The sequence below is a fragment of the Protopterus annectens genome, chromosome 5.part0 (genome assembly GCF_019279795.1).
Source record: "Protopterus annectens isolate FY-2018-M chromosome 5.part0, PAN1.0, whole genome shotgun sequence".
Taxonomy (NCBI): domain Eukaryota; kingdom Metazoa; phylum Chordata; order Ceratodontiformes; family Protopteridae; genus Protopterus; species Protopterus annectens.
This window is the reverse complement of record NC_056735.1, coordinates 361,943,995-361,964,086: the sequence shown is the minus strand read 5'-3', so window position 1 is coordinate 361,964,086 and position 20,092 is coordinate 361,943,995. Positions and strand designations below refer to the sequence as shown.

Sequence of the window (20,092 nt, the reverse complement as noted above, 5' to 3'; positions counted from 1 at the left end):
AGTATCATCTGTGGTTTTTCTTTTCTGGCTTTTAGGAGTACCTTTGAAAGGAGAGACAGTGGCGGGAAGGCATAAACTTTTAGGTTTTTCCAGCTGAACAGAAGAGCATCCACTTTCCATGCTTGTTTGTGATAAGTCCTTGTGCAGAATTTTTGTAGTTGGCAATTCAGTGAGGAGGCAAAAAGATCCATGTCCGGGCATCCCCACTTTTGCGTTACCATGCTGAAGATTTGTGGATTCAATTTCCATTCGTGAGGGTCCATGATAATTATTTATTTTATTTCTTTAACATTTGTTGACCGGGAAAGTCCGACTAGGTTCCACAGATCCTGTTTTCAGCGGAGGCCCGGGGAGAAATGCTCCAGATATTTCTGCTTAGATCATCTGCCAGACTATTTTTCTTTCCTGGCAGGAATTGTGCTTGCAGGTGAACTTGATATGTTAGAGCTGTGTTCCACAAGGTCATGGCTTGCCTGCATAGGGGATAAGAGTGAGTGCCCCCTTGCTTGTTTATGTACCACATTACCGTGGTGCTGTCTGCCTTTAGTAGTAATTGTCCTGGATGTAGAAGGTCCTTGAAAGTTGTTAGGGCATTTTGAACAGCCAACATCTGTTTTTGATTGATGTGAAGATGCTTCTTGTCTGTGGTCCACTTGCCCTGAATGCATTTTCCTGCCATGTGTGCTCCCCAGGTGTAATCCGAAGCATCTGTTGTTAGTTTGCCTGGCTGTGGATTGGGTAAAAGGCTGACCCTTGTTTAGGTGACATGCCCGTGCACACCATCGAAACTCCTGTTGTAGGCAGGGAATCACTGGTATTACTGCTTCAAAACTGTGAGAGTGCTGAGTCCAAACACTTTTCAGGTACCATTGTAATTTCCTCATATGCAGTCTGGCATATGGTATTAGTAGTATGCAGGATGCCATGAATCCCAGGGCCTGCAGAATGTTTCTTGCAGGGAGATGGGACTTTCTTGCCAGCAATTCAAAATATTGAGTTAGTTGAACTTGTCTGGTGTGAGGTAAGCCATCTGGGCCGTTGTATTTAAGCTGGCACCCAGGAATATAATCTGTTGCGAGGGCACTAGTTTTGACTTCTTTTCGTTTACTGTGTATCCTAGAGAAATTAGCAACCTTTTTACAAACGCCAGATGCTAGAAGAATGTCCTTTGTCTCTGCTTGAATGAGGCAGTCGTCCAGGTATGGATATATTTGAATTCCTTTTTGTCTGCAAAATGCAATTACTAGTGCCAGGCACGTTGTGAAGGCCCTGGGCGCAGTAGATAAGCCAAAGGGCAGTGCAGAGAATTGGTAGTGCATTGCACCAGCTTTGAATCTGAGGTATCTTCTGCAATTTTGTCTAATAGGGACATGCAGGTATGCCTCTTTGAAGTCCAGAGTAACAAGCCAAGCCTTCTTGCCCAGCATGGGTAGAAGCTGCTGTAATGTCAACATTTTGAAATTCGGAATATCCAAGTAAGAATTCAGAATTGAAAGGTCTAGTATGGGCCTCCAGGCCCTGTCCTTTCTGGGGACCAGGAAGAGTTTTGAGTAAAATCCTTGTTCCTGTTGTGGAACTTTTTGAATAGCTCTCATGTCCATGAGGGCTAAAATTAGTTTTTGTGCCTCTGCCCATTGATTTTGTGGCAGGTCTGGCATTCCTTTTAGCCTTGGTAAAGTATGAAAGTGGAATCTGTAACCTTGAGACACAATATTCAGGACCCATTTGTCTTGGGTGATTGTTTGCCAGTTTTGAGAAAAAAGTGCTAGTTTTCCCCCTAAGGGGGCTTCCAAAACGGACGTGCTTGGCGTACAAAGGGGAAAGTCATTGTGACTGTTTCCTGTAAGGTAGAGACTTGTCCTCACCACCTTTTGGGGTTGAGGTGCTCCACTGTCGTCTGTCTGAGCCTTGGGGTTGAGATCTGCCTCCTGGGCGTCTGTATCTGCCTCTCTGTGGCCTGACACTGGAAAGGACCAATTCTTTGTTGGCCACTTTCTGCTAAACCGAGGTGGCTGTACCTGTAAGAAATCCTTGACTGTTTGCATAGATTTAGCTTTATCCTCCATTTCCTTCAACACCTCTTCTGCCTTAACGCCAAACAAAGTATCATGCTGTAAAGGAGCATCCAATAATTTTGCCTTAACATGATCAGGTAAACTTTGTTCTTTTAACCAAGCATGTCTTCGAATCACAGAACCTGTAACTGCGGCTCTACAAGGGGCCTCTAAAGAATCAAAACCACATTGCAGAGTAGGTTTTCCCACCTGTTCAACTGCATGCAATAAATCCTGCATTTCCTTACAATCAGGAGCTTCTGTGCTTGCAAGCATTTTCTGTTTTAACTGAGCCATTAAATATTGTTGGTAATTAAGCATGTGAAACTGACAATTTAAAGCTCTTACTGCTAAAGTTGCAGAAGTGTATACCTTCTTCCCCCATCTATCCAAAGCTCTGGAATCTCTTTCAGAGGGTACTGGATTTTTTGCAATGGAAGCCTTAACCCTTTTTGGACCCTGGGAAATAGATTCTGGATCAGCAGAAGGGTTTTTGTAAAGAAACTTGTGAGAGTCAGGGACTCTATAATACCCATCTGGCTTGGCTGGAGCAGGGGGCAGAGAGTCAGGAGATAAACTGGATTCAGAGAACACATCATCCACAATATCTAGCACTGGCGGAATAGCCAGGGGCCTGTGTTGAGGAAATCCCTGAGCCTTTTCTTGGATTCTGAGTAATCCTGGTTTTCCCAATGGAAATGCTCCCTCATGGTATGCAAAGTTTCCCCAAAAGAATAATCCTCAGGAGGAGAGGCTGTAGGGATAGATTCTTCAGCATCAGAGTCCTCATAGGGGGGTAGAGAGTATCCCTGGTCTGAAGAGAAATCAGAGGAAATGGAAACCTGATCAGAGGAGTCAGTCTGTATCCTGCCTAGGCCTTTTCTCAGGAGGGGGATGGGAACCCCTGATTAGAGTAATGAGGTCTTCGGTCATTTTAAACATCTGTTTCCTAGGAATAGATGACAGTCCAGGAGAATGCTGTACTTGTTTCTTTGTCTTTAATGGTACCTTTGTCTTGGCTGTTGTTTTAATGGTAAGTTGTGAAGGTTTAAAAACACCCTCAAAAAGCCGATGCCTGCTCAGCGGCTCCGGACCCATCTGAGGGATTAGTTTCCGTAAGCCCAATACCTTGAGTTTCCAGAGACCTAAATGGCTCCACGTGGGAGTCGGAAGCGGCCTGTGGCTCTGAGGCAGCGGGTGTCAGGGGCTGCGTAAGTGTCTCACTGAGAACCGGCGACTGGCCTAAAAGAGGTTTAGTCGGTTTTGGACCTCAGATGCCTGTCTTTATCCTTGTCTTTGCGTTTTTTCGGTATTGAGGTCGTCGTCTGATCCGACGGCATCATATAATTGAACCTTCGGCCGAAGTATTGCAAAGCAAAATCAAAACGTCTTTTTATAGTGCGTTTGTTAAATCTAGCACAAAACTGACAACTAGTGACTTCGTGATCAGGGCCTATGCATGGAATACAGTAAGAGTGGAAGTCCTTATGAGGTATTTGCTTCCCACAAGAAATACAATTATTAACTTTTTCTGACATTGGTCTAAGGCAAGAAAAAAGTTTCCCCAATGGGGTACTTAGCTTTATTGAAGACTTCGGATCTGAAATTCGACTTCGAAAATCTCAGGAGTCGGCCGACCGGCACTTGCCAACTGCCTTCTGCTTTGGGCTCCATGCGGCAAGAAAGACCGAACAAAATGGCGTCAGATGCATCTTATATATCCGTGGCGCTCTGACGTCAGGGAAGAAGTGACAGCAACAGACGCCAGACCAAGACTTTGGAACTTGGGCCGACTGCGGGACCGCCTGATGGCAGGATAACCCAAGTGTAAGGACTGCAGCAGTGTAACACAATGAACATTGGATAATTAGGCTTCAGACTGACAGACCACCTGGACTAAATAGTAAGTTTTCACTGAAACCTTTTCTTAGGAACAGGGCTTTGAAACATTGATTATTATATGTTTGGTCACATCTTCTAATATCTGTACATATATTTTACAGTTTTACCACTATCTAATTTTATAGAGCATGTTTTTACAGTTTACATATATTTTTAGTTCACTATTTATATGATTGTTTATATAGTGTTTGTATAGTGTATGCCTTTAACTTTTACTTATTCAATCAAGATGCTGTTAACTGATTGGATATGACCTAGATGTATTATTATTTAAAGAAGAGCAGCAGTTACTGTAGTATGTCTGAGGAAGCAGAGAGGACTCTGTGAAAGCGCTCACATGTTTTATATTTTTACTATTTTGTATTAAAGTGTTGTTTTGCCGTGTGTATTCCGAGTTGTTGGCTTTTTTGGAATATTATACTTTTATTGTTGGTTACTTTATCCAGATTCAGGGGATATGTGTTTAATACCACATCAGTTTGTTTGAAAATTAACTGGCTGTCAGTAAACATGAAGCAATTACTACATTGGCTCAGGCTGCCCATATATCCACCAAGCTGGTAAGAGAGCTAGTGGGGAAAGTTCATATCCATTGCAACATACCCTTTCTTATTGATTAGACAGTTGGCAACATTTTGTTTTGATGAATGTACTTGTTTATTTAATTGTAAACAGTTTTTGCAAAGGACTGTAATCAACTTTTTTTTGTTCTGTAACAAGTTACAGCCTAAAAAACTGGTAAAAGTGGCCCACTCCTGTAATGCGGCAAACAGCCGCATATCTGTTAGCACAATCTGCATGTGCATGTATGTGTCGCATCTTTCAACTTTTACCTCAGAATTACAGACAAAGAAAAAATAAGTACAGAAAAGCTTCCATATTAGGTACTCTAACTCAAACTTTACAAACTTAGTATGGATGGTACAAAAGATTAAGAACAAATTAGATATTTTCACCCAAATCTGAGAGAGGTGAGAGATGCTTTTGAGCATGTGTATTGGACCTTTATAGTTTATGACTGAAAAATGATTACTTTTCGTTTACATCAAGAAATATGTATATGCATACATACATACACTCGTTCATAAATAAGTGAAATATTTAGTAGCACGGTTTCATTAACAAGATGGAGGGTTACTGATGGTATTCAGTATCTTCACAGAAACCCAGCTCTGAATCCCCCCCACCCCCCCACAGGCTGTCCTTTTTGTGCTGCAACTACAGGCAATGGCAGTTATAAGCTAAAATGATGTGCTAAAACCTTCTGTTGGTCTTAAACAGGGACCAGTCTGTATAAATTTAACAATAGCTACTTTGTGAATTTTCTTTTTTGTCATTTAATGACATTGCTTACTAAAGCCGAGGTCTACGCCAAGACAAATTTGGGTCTGAATATGTTTTGTCAATTAATGACTTAGACCTAAACTAGCAAAAAATGCATAATGAACTACAGCAGACCTAAGTAATACATTAACATTCCTATTACTTATTATTTTGTATTTTAATCAGGCAGTACATAATATAACCGGACTCCCCATTAGTAGTTTTCCTTGCTGATAGATATAACAAGTCAGAAAGATGAAACTAACTTCATGCACAAGACACCGAAAAAAAGAATTCTTACTTTTCTTTAGGGAGGGGAAATCGACCCATTTTTTTATAAAATGGATTTGCTGCTTTTACTGGTTTTGTCTTGAATTCTTACAGTTATTCCAACTGGTTATAAAGGTTAGAAGAGAACTACTGCGTTTGACATGTAAAGTCAAGCTATTTCACAAATGTGGAATGCACTGAGTAAGTTACTTGTCATGCCATCTAGTACTGTTGATATGATATAGTATAGGTTTACAACTAGTATTATTGTGGTGGTGATTTTAAGAGTGCTGGGTCATTCACAGAACTGCCTGTAATTCAGCTATCCACTTGGATTGAGTTTGTTCAGTCAACAGATAAATCACCCCCTCTCATGGTTGACTGCTGTATTTGTAACACCATAAAACAAAGAAATGGTTTACATCCAATTATACATGTTGCGCTAAAGCATTATGTACCGCCCCTGCCCTAATACCCCCTGCATACATTCCTTCAGCATGCCATTAGTTTAACCCACATAAAAGGAAGTGCATCCCATGCACTTGTCAAGATGGACCAAATTCTTGGCCATACAGTCAGCATAGCCATAACATTTAAAAATCCTTCTACAAATCAGATGTTGAAAAAAGTTGGACTTGTCAATAAGATCACATCCTTTACAGTTTCTGCATGGAAGAGTCCCTATTTTGTGGGTTTGAATGCTATTTAGACTAGTGATTTCCCTAACAGGATACTTGCAAAGTATCATATTCAAATTTAAAGCATTTTTGAAACTGCAGGATGAGGCTGGACCCACTATCTTCTTTATCTTGTCATCAGAGTGTAGAACCTTCCAGTCATTCCTAATCACAGTCCAGATATTTGATATGACGCTATTATATCTCATGACCACCCTTGGATGTAAAGATGGCCCTTTCCAGTCCATGTTTGACTGTAACTGGTCCCTTTTTGGAGGAGAAATGTCAGATTCCTTGATGCTCCAAACCATCTCTGCTGGAACCATGGTTTGGCTCTTGTTCATCTCCATGTATAATGGGTCTTTTCCATTCTCTGTAAATCTTGCTCAAGATGGCCATGATCTCTGAAACATGAAAGTAAAAAGTTGATTTCTTCCATGTACCTATCATTCTCTGTACTTAGAGAGGTGCATATGATCTGGCCTTTCACCACATTGTTGAAAATATGCTGCGGGTGCATGCTATCACGCATCAACAAAGTATTTTTCCAACATGTTTTACAATAAATCCAGATAAGTGGAGTAGCATGACCCCGTGCATCCTTAAAAACTTACACATCTAGAAAATAAATTTCTTACAAAGAATACATGGAAAAAGAAAATTAGTTGGTACTGGATTGCAAATAGGTGACAAATTCATGCAAAGACTGGAAGGAGCCAGTCCATGGAATAAAGATATCATCCATAAATCTCTTAAAGAAGCAAAAATTTTGCTTCCATAAATTCCTCAGAAAGTACAGTTGTGTACACTTAACAAATGTAGATGTTCGAGTGTATTCACTCACTGTTGCAGTCATTACATTTGGGTAATCTGCTGGCAGGTTGCCCTCAGTCAGCCTGAATTTCAAAGTTTTGGGTACTGCGCCGGATGCTGTGTCCTCTACCATGATGTCAGGGGTATAAAACATGCAGCAGACGCCATTTTCTTTAGTTTTTCCTGCCCCAGATGTCAGGTGCCTCCAAAAAGGTAGCAAAAATATATATATATGTATATACACATGCATCAATACAAACTTTACCTTCATCTACAAGCAAATACACCACATAGGTTGTAGAAGATAGAGAAGGAAAGAAACTCCAGAATGACAGGGGGTAGCCTGGACTGCAACAGTGAATACACTTGAACATCTACATTTATGGTAAGTGTACACAACTGTACTATGTTCTTCGTGTTTCACTGTTGCAGTCATTACATTTGGGTAGAATCCCAAAGCTATGGCTGGGAGGCTGGAGCTAAACAGCATTAGGTGTGGCTATAAGGCCCTGCAGAACTGCAGTGGCAAAGCCTGCCCTGGACTTAAGAGTAGAGAGGCAAATGATAATGCTTTGCAAGGGTGTGAACAGAACTCCAAGTAGCAGCCTCTAGAATGTTTTTGGTTGGTACTCTTCTCTGAAAGGCTGCTGAAGTAGTTGCAGCTCTGGTGGAATGAGACCTAATGCCCTTGGGCACAGGTTTATCATGGTGTAAGTAGCAGAAATGGATGCAGTGGCTTATCCACTTTGAAATTGTCAGCTATGATGGTTTAGTGGTTAACTACTGTGACTGTAGTGTAGAGGGTCCTGGGTTCGAGCCTTTCAGAGGCTGTTTATTTTGTTTGCAGATGACTGCAAACTAGGAGCCATAATCGAAACTCGTAACGATGTGGACAAACTACAAAAGGGCCTCACTGAGACAGATACCTGGTGTCAAAGCCATGGCCTGAAGCTCAATGCCAAAAAGTGCATTGTCATCCCCTTTGGTAAAAACTCTGTACCCATGAACTACCACATAGCTGGTAGTCTACTTAATGCCGAAAATGTGATGAGACCTTGGGACACAGGTGGACAGTATTCTCTCCTTTGATAATCACATTGCCACAGTGGTCAGAAAATCCTTCTACGTGGCTCATCTCATCACAAAAGGATTCTCATCCAGAAAAAAAGAGGTCATTGTTCCCCTCCACTCATCACTCAGACCCATTATTGAGTACAATGTCCCTTTTTGGTATGTACCTCACAAGACATCTACAACAACTGGAAAGACCACAGAAATACCTCACAAAGACGATTACTGGCTTCAAACAGACACCCTATGCAAAATGTCTCAAAAAACGACAGCTTTACTCCACGCATATCGCCTACTCAGGGGTGATCTTTGCCTAACATACAAAACTATGTCAAACCCAGAGCTGCTGGACATGCTCCACTTAAAGAAATCCCAATCCCTCCGAGCTACACGCTCTAGGGACCTTAACCCTGTTACCACAATAAACAGAACATGCTGGAGGAATAGATTCCTGTCTCAGATACTTCCCATACTCTGGAACTGACTACATATGTCAGAGCTCCTCATTAGCACTCCAAGAAAAATCTTGATTGGATGGGAAATGAGAAATTCACCCCGGGGATCACTTCTGTGGCTCTGCTCGACAGGGGCACAGGAAAATAATTTTCTTGGGTGGCGAAAGCCAGGGTACATTTTTTGGCTAGGCTTGTATGGGCCCTAGGGCTGATAGCCTAGTACCTACCTAAGAACCTTTGAAATAGCCCTTCCTTCTGATCCTGTGGCATACTGTCACTAGAAATTGCTCAGTTTTTCTTAGAGCTTTAGTCCTGCTCAAGTAGAATCTTAGCTGTCTGTATATGTCCAAGGAATGCAGAATTCTCTCCCCCTTGTTCTGCGGATTTGGATAAAAGGTTGACATTCATTTGTTTGGTTAAGAGCCACACTGGAGACCACCTAAGGCATAAACCTGTCTGGGTAAAATATGATAAAAGGCTCTACAGCCATGAGGGCCTGTAGCTCTGAAACTCTTCTTGCTGAAGTAATAGCTAGTAGCAGAGCTGTTTTCCATGATAATAACTTTTCTATCAGCGATATCAGCTGGTTCAAATGGAGGCAGGGTGAGCTTTTCCAACACATAATTGAGGTCCCATGCAGGTAATGGTGACCTAGTAGGCCTTAAATTTTTGGCTGCTCTAAGAAACTGCTTTAGTAAAGGATGAAAACAGTTGGTGGCTCTGTGTTGTAATCAGCCGAAATGGCAGAAACATGGATTTTAATTAAGATAGGCCTTAGTCAAGCATCTCCGTTAAGTATTGTAATATCTGAGGAATATTTGGTTCTGCTGTATCAGTTCCTTGCGCTTGATTCTAAGTGCAGAATCTCTTCCATTTATCAGCATAAGATTTTCTAGTACTAGGACTTCTGGCTACCAAAATGACATCCATCACAGCTTTACTGAGAGGTGTTGTTTGAATAACTACATGATCAGCCATGCTGCCAGGTTCAGTGTGTGGAGTTGTTTGTGCAGGATCGGATTGTTTTGCTGGGACAGTAGTTGAGGTCTTTGAGGTAAGGTCCAAGTTGGATATTGAGACAGGTTCCTTACGATTGGGTACCAGTATTGGCAGGGCCAGTCCGGGGGCAATTAGTATCATCTTTGGTTTCTCTTGTCTGACTTTTAGGAAGACCTTGGGAATAGGAGGCAGAGGAGGAAAGGCGAAAACTGATAGGGGACGTCCACTTTCCATGCTTGTCTGTGATAAATCCTTGTGCAGAATCTTTTCAATTGATAATTTTGAGGAGAGGCAAATAGATCTATGTCTGAGCTTCCCCATTTCTCTGTTACGTTGAAGAAGTGTGGATTTAGTTTCCACTCGTGAGGATCCATAAGGTTTCTGCTTAAATCGCCTGCCAGAGTATTTTGCTTTCCTGGCAGGAATTGAGCTTGAAGATGCATTTGGTAGGTCAAAGCTGTGTCCCACAGTGCCATGGCTAATCTGCAAAGTGAGTATGAGTATGTGCCCCCTTGCTTGTTTATATACTACATGACCGTGGTGCTGCCAGCCTTTATCAGTAGTTGTCCTGGATGAAGTAAGCCCTTGAAGGCTGTTAGGGCATTTTGAACAGCTAGCATCTCTTTCTGGTTGATATATAGATGCATTTGTTTTAGGGTCCATATGCCCTGAATGCATCTTAATGCCATGTGGGCCCACCAGGCATAATCTGATGTGACTGTTAAGGTTTGGCTGGCAGGGGGTAGGGTGAAGGCCCGTCCCATGTTCTGGTGACATGACTTTGCCCACCATAGAAACTCCTGTTGTAGGCAGGGAATGAAAAGAATCATTGTTTCCAGACTGTGAGAATGCTGACTCCATAAACATTTTAGGTACCGCTGAAGTTTCCTCATATGCAGTCTTGCATATGGAATCAGTAGGATGACGATGCCACGAAGCCCAAAGCCTGCAGAATTTGTCTTGCAGATAACTGGGCTTTTGTTGCCATCAGTTTGAAGTAAGTGGTCAGTTGCCATTGTTTGGTGTGAGGCAAGCCATCTGGGCAGTTGTATTCAAGCTTGCACCCAAGAATGTTATCTTTTGAGAGGGTACCAGTTGTGATTTCTTTTCGGTTAGTGTGTCGCCTAGGCATGTTAGAAGCCTTTTCACAAACGCCAGGTGTCGAAGAAGAATGTCTTTCTTCTCTGCTTGAATGAGACAGTCGTCCAAGTAAGGATATATCTGCATACTTTGTCTGCAAAATGAAATTACTGGTGCCAGGCATTTTGTAAAGACCCTGGGCGCAGTAGATAAGCCAAAGGGTAGTGCAGAGAACTGGTAATGCATTAAGCCAGCCTTGAAACTGAGGAATCATCTGCACGATTGTCTTACTGGGACATGCAGGTATGCCTCTTTTAGGTCTAATGTCACCAGCCAAGCATTCTTGCCCAGCATGGGCAGAAGCTGCTGCAAAGTCAGCATTTTGAATTTTGGAAAGTCCAAGTATGTGTTCAAAATCGCTAAATCCAGTATTGGCCGCCAGGCCTTGTCCTTTCTGGGTTCCAAGAACAGCCTTGAGTAAAAACCTTGTCCTTTTTCCTGTTCTGGTACTGGCTGACTGGCCCCCATATCCAAGAGGGATGTAACCTGTTTGTGTGCCTCTGCCCATTGATTCTTTGGCAGATCCGGCCAACCGTTTGCCATTGGCAGAGTGTGGAAATGGAATCTGTATCCCTGTGATGCTATGTTTAGTACCCACTTGTCCTGAGTTATTAACTGCCAGTTTTGAGCAAAAAGCGCTAATTCTACCCCTAAGGGCAAAGTCATTGGGACTGGTTTCTGTAGGTTTGTGCTTTACCTCCTCCTGATTTGGAGGTAGAAGCACCCCATTGCTTTGACTTGTATGAATCTTGCACTTGTTATCTGAAACCCTTAGGGCGTCTGGATTTGCCCCTTTGAGCACTGTCTGACACATGAAAGAACCAATTTTTTTTAGGCCAGTGTCTACTGAATCTTGGCGGCTGCACTTGTACGAAATTTTTAACAGTTTGCGTAGACTTAGCTTTGTCTTCCATTTTCTTTAAAACCTCTTCTGCCTCAATACCAAACAGAGTATCAGGCTGTAAAGGTGTATCTAACAATTTAGCTTTAACATGATCAGGTAAATTTTGCTCATTTAGCCAGGCATGCGTACTAATCACAGATCCAGTAACTGCGGCCCTGCAGGAGGCCTCTAAGGAGTCAAAACAACATTGCAAAGTATGCTTTCCAACTTGTTCAGCTGCATGCAGTAATTCCTGCAATTCTTTATTTTCTGCACATTCAAAAATCATCATTTCTCTTTCAGCAATCCCATAACATGTTGTTGATACTTAAGCATATGAAATTGACAGTTTAAGGCCCTGACTGCCAAGGTTGCAGATGTATAAACCTTTTTTCCACATCTGTCCAGTGCCCTTGAATCTCTGTCAGAGGGGGTAGGATTTTTTGCTGTTGAGGCCTTAACTCCCTTTGGACCCTGTGAAATAGTTTCAGGATCAGCAGCAGGGTTTCTAAATAAAAATTTATGAGAGTCACGGACCTTTTAATATCTGCTAGGCTTACTGGGAGCCGGAGGTAAGGAGTCAGGGGTCAAACTGGACTCCGAAAACACATCACCCATCACCCATAATATCTAAAACAGGAGGAATGGCTAAAGACCTGTGCTGAGGGAGAAGGAGGAAATCCCTGAACCTCTTTTGATTCTAAGAAATCTTGACCCTCCCAGTAAAAATGCTCCCACAAAGTATGCAAGGTTTCTCCAAATGAGTAATCCTCAGGAGGAGATGCAGATGGTATAGACTCCTCTGCATCAGAATCCTCATAGGGAGGTATAGATAATACCTGATCAGAAGAGGAATCAGAAGAAATAGAAACCTGATCTGACAATTCATAATCAGTGTCTTGCCTAGGCCTCTTATCTGGAGGAGGATGGGTACCCCTGATCAAGGTAATAAGGTCTTCAGCCATTTTGATCATCTATTTTTTAGGCATAGAGGCCTGTGTACGTGGCTCATGCGTCAGTTTTTTAGTTTTAAAAGTGGCTTTTGTCTTTGGTTTTGCAGCTGTCATTGGTTTGATATACAAGTGTTGAGTTCTGAATACACCATCAGAAGCTGGACCCATCCGAGGGAGATACATCTGTCGGTCCAATATCTTGAGTATCTTGCGGCATGCCAGACTCAACATGGGTGTTGGTAGAGGCCTGCAACTTGAAGGTAGCGGGTATCAGGGGCTGCAAAAGTGCCTCACTGAGTACCAGTGAACCGGCGACTGGCTCAGAAGCTTAGTCAGTTTTGGATCTCGAATGCCTTTCTCTGCCCTTTTCTTTGTGTTTTTTATGTACTCCGGTAGTCGGATTGCTATCCAACGACATTTCTGGGTAATTAAATCTATTTACAAAATACTTTGAGGCAAAAATATACAGACGCTTAATAGTGCGCTGGTTAAATCTAGCACAAAACTGACAGCCATGCAGGTTGTGATCAGGGCCTAGGCAAGGAATACAGTATAAATGGAAATCCTTATGAGGTACTTGTTTCCCACAAGTAATACAATTGTTAACTTTTTCTGACATCGGTATGGAGCAAGATAAAAGTTTCCCCAATGGGGTACTTAGCTTTAGTAAAGACTTTGGTTCTGAAACTCAAAGTCGAACACTTCAGTAGTCGGCCGACCAGCACTTGCGAAATGCTTCTGCTTCGGGCACCGCGGGGCAAGAAAGACTAAAGAAAATGGCGTCGGCTGCATGTTTTATTCCCCTGATGACCTGACGTCATGGAAGATAAGACAGCAACAGTCGCAGGACCCAAGACTTTGGAATTCAGGCTGACTGAGGGCAACCTGCCAGCAGATTACCCAAACGTAATGACTGCAACAGTGAAACACGAAGAACATCATAGATGATGTGATCCTCCTAATGCGCTAAGACAAGGTTTGCTATGTGCTAGCGCAAGCTGTCCCCATAGCAACTCCCCACTTCTGTAGGAAGTAATGTTGATGAAAAAAATATACTGTTCTCCAAAACCAAATGGAGTAATATACAGACTTGGAAAATCATATTTTGTTCAGAAGCACTATTCTTGATCAAAAATCCCATTACAGCTGTTATACCCTCTTCATTCAGTATAAGTGAATACGAAGTTATGTACCTACCATAACTTTCCATGTTAGTTGTCCTCTTCTCGCCTTCTTTCTTGCTGGTTGGCTTCGGAGCAGACTCTCAGCTCCGACTCGGCCATTTTCTAAAGCTCGAGAGCTACTTACTGGCTAGAGGCCTCCCTATATCCCACAAAGCCTGGCACTAGACCCCCACATCTCGTTTGGAAGACCTAACACCATAATAATACAAGAGGACAACTGTCCCAAAAACAAGACTTCAGCTAGAAAGCTGAAGAAAAAGGTAGAGGACATAAAACGGTAAAGACTCAGCCAGTGATAAGACTCTTAGGAGGACTCTTCTCGGTCCATCTAGGCTAGGGGGATGGAGGGTGGGATGCAAGAAAGAAGGCGAGAAGAGGACAACTAACATGGAACGTTATGGTAGGTACATAACTTCTTAATGTTAAGTTGTCTCTCTCGCCTTCATTCTTGCTGGTTGGGACTGCGTCCCTAGCACCTTAGTCCTGGGTGGCTCATCGGAACAGACTCTTGAGCACAGTGGAACCAAAATCAGCTCTGCTCCTAGAGGCCAGATCCAATTTATAATGTGAAATGAAGGTATGAGGGGTGGCCCATGGGGTCGCTGCACAAATGGCTCCCATAGGTAGCCTCGATTGAAAAGCTACCGACGTAGCTAAAGCCCTAGTAGAGTGGCCTTTAGGTTTAGCAGGGAGTTCTTTATTCCTCAACTGATAGACAAGGGTAATAGAGGATAACCACCAGGATAAGGTTACTTTAGACACTGGTCGACCTTGCTTACCCTCCGCATAGGACAGGAAGAGTTGGTCTGATTTCCTTATTTGCTCAGTCCTATGCAAATAGAAACGTAATTGCCTATGAACATCCAACTGGTGTAACTTGTGTTCAGCTTTGTTGGAATAATTTGGAAAAAAGACTGGGAGATCGATGGATTGATTCAAATTGTTCTCTGAGGGGACCTTAGGAAGGAACGAAGGACTAGTCCCGAGCAAAACTCTATCCTTATGGAAAAACTAGATAAGGAGGACGAACACAAAGGGCTTGAAGTTCAGAAACTCTCCTCGCTGAAGTAATAGCCACCAAAAAGAGGGTTTTCCAAGAAAGCAAGTTCAAGGAGCAGGAAGCTGCCGGTTCAAAGGGAGGCAGTATCAAGGAAGCTAGGATCAAATTTAAGTCCCACGGAGGTGGGGGATCTCTCACAGGAGGCCTGAGCAAGATTGTTCCTTTCAGAAAGGCTTTGCAAAGGTTATGGGACATGATGCTGGTTTCTAACAGGCCCATATGGAAATTAGAGATTGTCGCTAATTGAACTCTAATGGTGGCCGACGAGGAGCCCGCTTGAAAAAGTTCTGCTAAGTAGTCCAGAACATTATGGATGGGTGCCGTGAAGGCATCTATATTTCTAGCTTCTGCCCAGTAAGAGAAACATTTCCATTTACTAGCACAAGTCTTCCTGTTTGTAGGTTTGTACAAAGAAATGATAATCTCACTCACTGAATTGGAAATACTGACAAAACTAAGATCTTAGACTACAAAGGCTAAACACTACTTCCTACTGAAAACAATATAAAAGGGAAGGGCATAACCTCTAACTTAAATGGCCTAGTTAGGGAGATAGGAAGGGGGGGAGGGGAGAAACTCTCCAAGCAAAAACGAGTTTCTTAAGGGTCAGAAAACACAGGGAAAACTAAGACTAGTCTACAGTACTACTATAATTTAACAAAAAATTTGAATAATATACTTTAAACGTTTAACTACTAAAATTACAAAAGATTAATACGACCTGAGCCAGTGAAGCACAACTCGTAGCTGAAGCAGAAAACGAGATCTGGGAGTCTAGCGCCAAGCATTGTGGGATATAGGGAGGCCTTGAGCCAGTAAGTAGCTCTCGAGCTTTACAAAATGGTCGAGTTGGAGCCAAGAGTCGGCTCCGAACCCAACCAGCAAGAATGAAGGCGAGAGAGACAACTTAACATCAAACTGTTCACATGTAAAGTCACCAGAATCTAAACGGCAGTGGCTGGTATAGCATCCATATGATCAGACAATGAAGTCAAGAAAAGTACAGTTGTATACACTTAACATAAATGTAGATGTTAGAGTGTATTCATTGTTGCAGTCATCACATTTGGGTTATCTGCCTGCAGGCAGCCCTCGGCCGGACTGATACCACAGTCTTGGGATTTCTGTCAGATGCGGTCGCTTCTTCCGTGATGTCAGGACGTAAGGGGGTATAAAACATGCAGCCAACACCATTACATCAGTTTTTCCTGCCCCAGACGTCAGGTGATCCCAAAATAGGAAGCAATTACATGGTATGTAATACCTCCAGAAAAAAAAAAACAATGATATAAGGTATGCCAGACAAAAAGGATAGGAAGAAATCAAGAAGTCAGGGGGCAGGAGGGAGGGTAACCAGGACTGCAACAGTGAATATACTAACATCTACATTTACTGTACGTGTACACAAATGCACTATATGTTCTTAGTGTTTCACTGTTGCAGTCATCACATTTGGGTTGATTCCCAAAGCTAAGGAAGGGTGAAGGTAGTTATGAAGCATTAGAGCTGGCAATCATGCCCTGTAAGACTACTGTGGCAAATCCAGCTCTGGATTTAGAAAAGAGAGGCAAGTGGTAGTGCTTCGTGAAAGTGTGTACAGAGCTCCAGGTTGCAGCTTGCAGGAGGTCCCTGATAGGGACACCCCTGAGAAATGCTGTAGAGGTAGATGTAGCCTTAGTGGAATGAGTTCTGATCCCCTGTGGGGTGGGTTTCCCATGGTGCTTGTAGCAGAAAAGGATGCAGTGCGCTATCCATTTAGAAATTGTTTGCTTTGAAATGGCCTTGCCCTCTGCCTGTGCAGCAAAGGTGACTAGCAACTGGTCAGATTTTCTGAGAGGTTTAGTCCTGTCCAGATAGACCCTAAGCTGTCTGTGCACGTCAAGGGAATGCAGAATCATTTTCCCCTTTATTCTGAGGATTAGCAAAAAAGGTTGGCAAATGAATGGACTAGTTTAAAGCCACACTAGACACCACCTCGGGCATAAAGGATGCGTTAGTCCTGAGGGGAAACCCTGTCTGCATGAAAGATCATGAAGGGTTCCCACTGCCAAAAGGGCCTGCAATTCAGACACTCTTCTTGCTGAAGTGATGGCTAGATGTAAAGCTGTTTTCCATGACAGGTATTTTAACTCTGCTGTGACTGCAGGTTCAAAGGGCGGAAGTGAGAGTTTTGCTAATACAAAGTTAAGGTCCCAGGCTGGAATGGGAGCTCTCCTGGGGGGTCTAAAAGTTTTTGCTCCAAAAGAACTGTTTTACCAGAGGATGAGAGAAGAGGGGGTGGCTCAGTATTATCATGAGCTGGGATGGCAGAGGCATGGATCTTAACTGAAGAGAAGGAGAAGCCTTTGTGGAGAATTTCTGATAAGTAATCTAGTATATGAAGTAATCTGGGCACAGTTGTGCCCATTTCCCTGAGACTGGCTCCAGGAACAGTATATCTTAAATTTTTCCGAATAGAATTTTATAGTACTAGGCCTCCTTGCCTTCAAGAATGACATCTAGCATCTGCTTACTGAGGTTTGCTGATGTTGAATTCAGGGGATTAGGCAGGCTGCAAAGTTGAGGGTCTGCAGCTGAAGGTAAAGAATCTGGCCTGCCTGCTGGGACAGCAGGGGAAGGAGTCTGAGACAGGTGCCATTTTGTAGCACTGTCATACTGTGCAAAACAGGGTACCAGTGCTGGCGTGGCCAGTCTGGCACAATCAGGATTGTCCCTGGCTTGTCCTGTGTGATTTTTAGTAGAATCTTCGAGAGGAGTGGCAGAGGGGAAAGGCATAGATTGAGAGGCCTTCCTAGGTGAAAGACAGGGCATCCACTTTCCAAACTTTGCTGTAGCGAGTTGTGGTTCAACATTTGCTCAATTGATAGTTCTGAGGGGAAGCAAAAAGGTCCACCTCTGGTGCCCCCCACCTGTTCCTCGAAAGCTTGAATATTTTGGGTTCCAGTTTCCACTCGTGTGGATTCATGAGTTTTCTGCTTAATTCATCTACCAGTGGATTTAGTTTGCCTGAAAGGAACTAAGCTTGTAAATGCACTTGGTTGCTCAAGGCTGTATTCCACAGAGCCATAGCTAGTCTGCAGAGTTGGTAGGAATGGGTTCCCCCCGGCTTGTTTATGTAACACAACTGTGGTGTTGTCTTTACCAATAGTTGCCTTGGAAGAAAAAAGACCTTGAAGGCCGTCAGAGCACTCTGCAATGAGTCTGTTAGGATTTGGGTGGCATGGGGTAGAATGAAAGGGAGTCCCTTGTTGTGGTTGCAGGCTTCCACCCACCAAAGGAACTCTGTCCTCAGGAAAAGAATGATAGGGAATCATTGTTTCCAGGTCCTGAGAATGTTGACATCAGAGACTTTTTAGGTACCACTGAAGTTTCCTCATATGCAGTCTTGCATATGGAATTAGGAGAATGCAAGAGGAAATGAACCCTAGGACTTGCAGTATTTTTCTTGCAGATAGCTGGGTTTTGGTGGCCAGTAGATTGAAATAGATGGTCAAATAAATTTGTTTCTCTGGAGTGAGGTAAGCCATCTGGGAAGTTGTGCTCAAGCTTGCTCCCAGGAATACAACCTGTTGGCTAGGTACCACTTTTGATTTAGTTTCGTTGATGGTGTAAAACAGTGAAGTGAAGTCTCTTTACAAATGCCAGGTGCTGAAGTAACAATTCCTGACCCTCGGCCTGAAATCAGCCAATCGCCCAAGTATGGGTAAATCTGAATTCCTCTATGTCTGCAATATGCAATGGCTGGAGCTAGGCACTTTGTGAATACCCTGGGCGCAGCAGATAAGCCAAAGAGAAGTGCATACAGCCTGCTCTGAAGGGTAGGTATTTTCTGCAAAATTCCCTTCTGAAAGTGTGCAGATAAGCTTCTTTTAAGTCTAGGGCTGCTAGCCAGGCTAGCATAGGAAGCAGCTGTTGGAGAGTTAACATTTTGAATTTTGGAAATACCAAAAAGGTGCGGAGAATAGACAGATCCAGGATTGGACACCACGAGTAATCTTTTTTGGGTACCAGAATCAGTCTGGAGTAAAAACCTTGTCTCCTTTGCTCTGCTAGGACAGGTTGAATAGGCTTGATACTGAGAAGAGAAAGTACTTGCTTTTGGGCCTCTGCCCACTGGTTTGGTGGAAGGTCTGGCCATCAGCTTATGGATGGGAGTGAGTGAAAATGGAATCTGTATCCATGGGAAACCAGGTTTAAGCCCATTTGTCTTGGGTAATTGTATTGCAAATTTTTGGCATTCAGTGCTATTTTCCTTCTAAAGGTGCAAGTACTTGGGCAAGGCTTGAAAGAGTTAAGGAAAAATCATTGTGCTATTTTACCAAAGGATGGAGGCTTACTACTCCCTGTTTTGGACAGAGCAGTCCATTGCTTAGATCTGTGCATAGCCTGATACTGAAGACTTGGTGGTCTGCTGCCCTTGGGTTTGGACTGAGAAGGCCTGGAATGGACTGGAAAAGACCAGTTTTTTGAAGGCCAATGCCTACTGAATCTAGGTGGCTGTACTTGTAACAAACCCTTAACAGTTTTCATAGATTTATCTTTCTCCTCCATTCTTTCGAGGACTTTTTCTGCTGTATTACTAAAAAGACACTCTTGATTTCATGGTGCATCCAGTAATTTTGCTTGACATGATCTGGCAAGTTTCGTTCCTTAATCCAAGCATGTCTTCTAAGAACAGACCTAGTGACAGCAGCCCTGCAAGATGTTTCTAAAACATAAAACCCACATTGCAAAGTATGTTTACCAACTTGGTTAGCAGAATGAATTAACTTCTGTTAATCTTTGTGTTCTGCACAATCAGGAATCAACATTTTTTATTTAATTAACTTCATAATAAGCTAATACTTTAGCATATGAAACTGGCAATTTAAGGCCATAATGGCAAGTGTAACAGAGGTATATACCTTTCCCCCCATCTAATGCCCTGGAATCCCTGTCCAAAGGGGTAGAAGTTTTGGCAGTTGTAGCCTTAATGCCTTCAGGTCCCTGGGAAATGGTCTCTGGATCCACAGTAGGATTCCAAAAAATGAATTTGTGGGAGTCAGGCACTCTACAGTACCAGTCTGGTTTACTGGGAGCTGGAGGCAAGATATCAGGGGTAAGGCTGGACACCAGGAAGACATCTACAATTTCCAGAACAAGAGGGATAGCTAGAGGCTTGTGCTGAGGCAAGTTTAAAAATTCCCTGAGTCTCATTTTGGACTGGGAGTAGTCCTGGCTCTCCAAGCGAAAATGTTCTCTGAGGGTGTGCAGGGTTTCACCAAAGGAAAAATCCTCTAGAGTGGAAGCCAAAAAAAGGGAAAAATTT

At 42.9% G+C, this 20,092-nt stretch overlaps 1 protein-coding gene across 1 annotated transcript in view; it reads right to left on the bottom strand.

Annotated features, from left to right (window-relative positions):
* The window catches only part of USP9X (ubiquitin specific peptidase 9 X-linked), a 5,037,693-nt gene that overhangs the window by 2,924,739 nt on the left and 2,092,862 nt on the right, over positions 1-20,092 (bottom strand). The window lies entirely within an intron of this gene.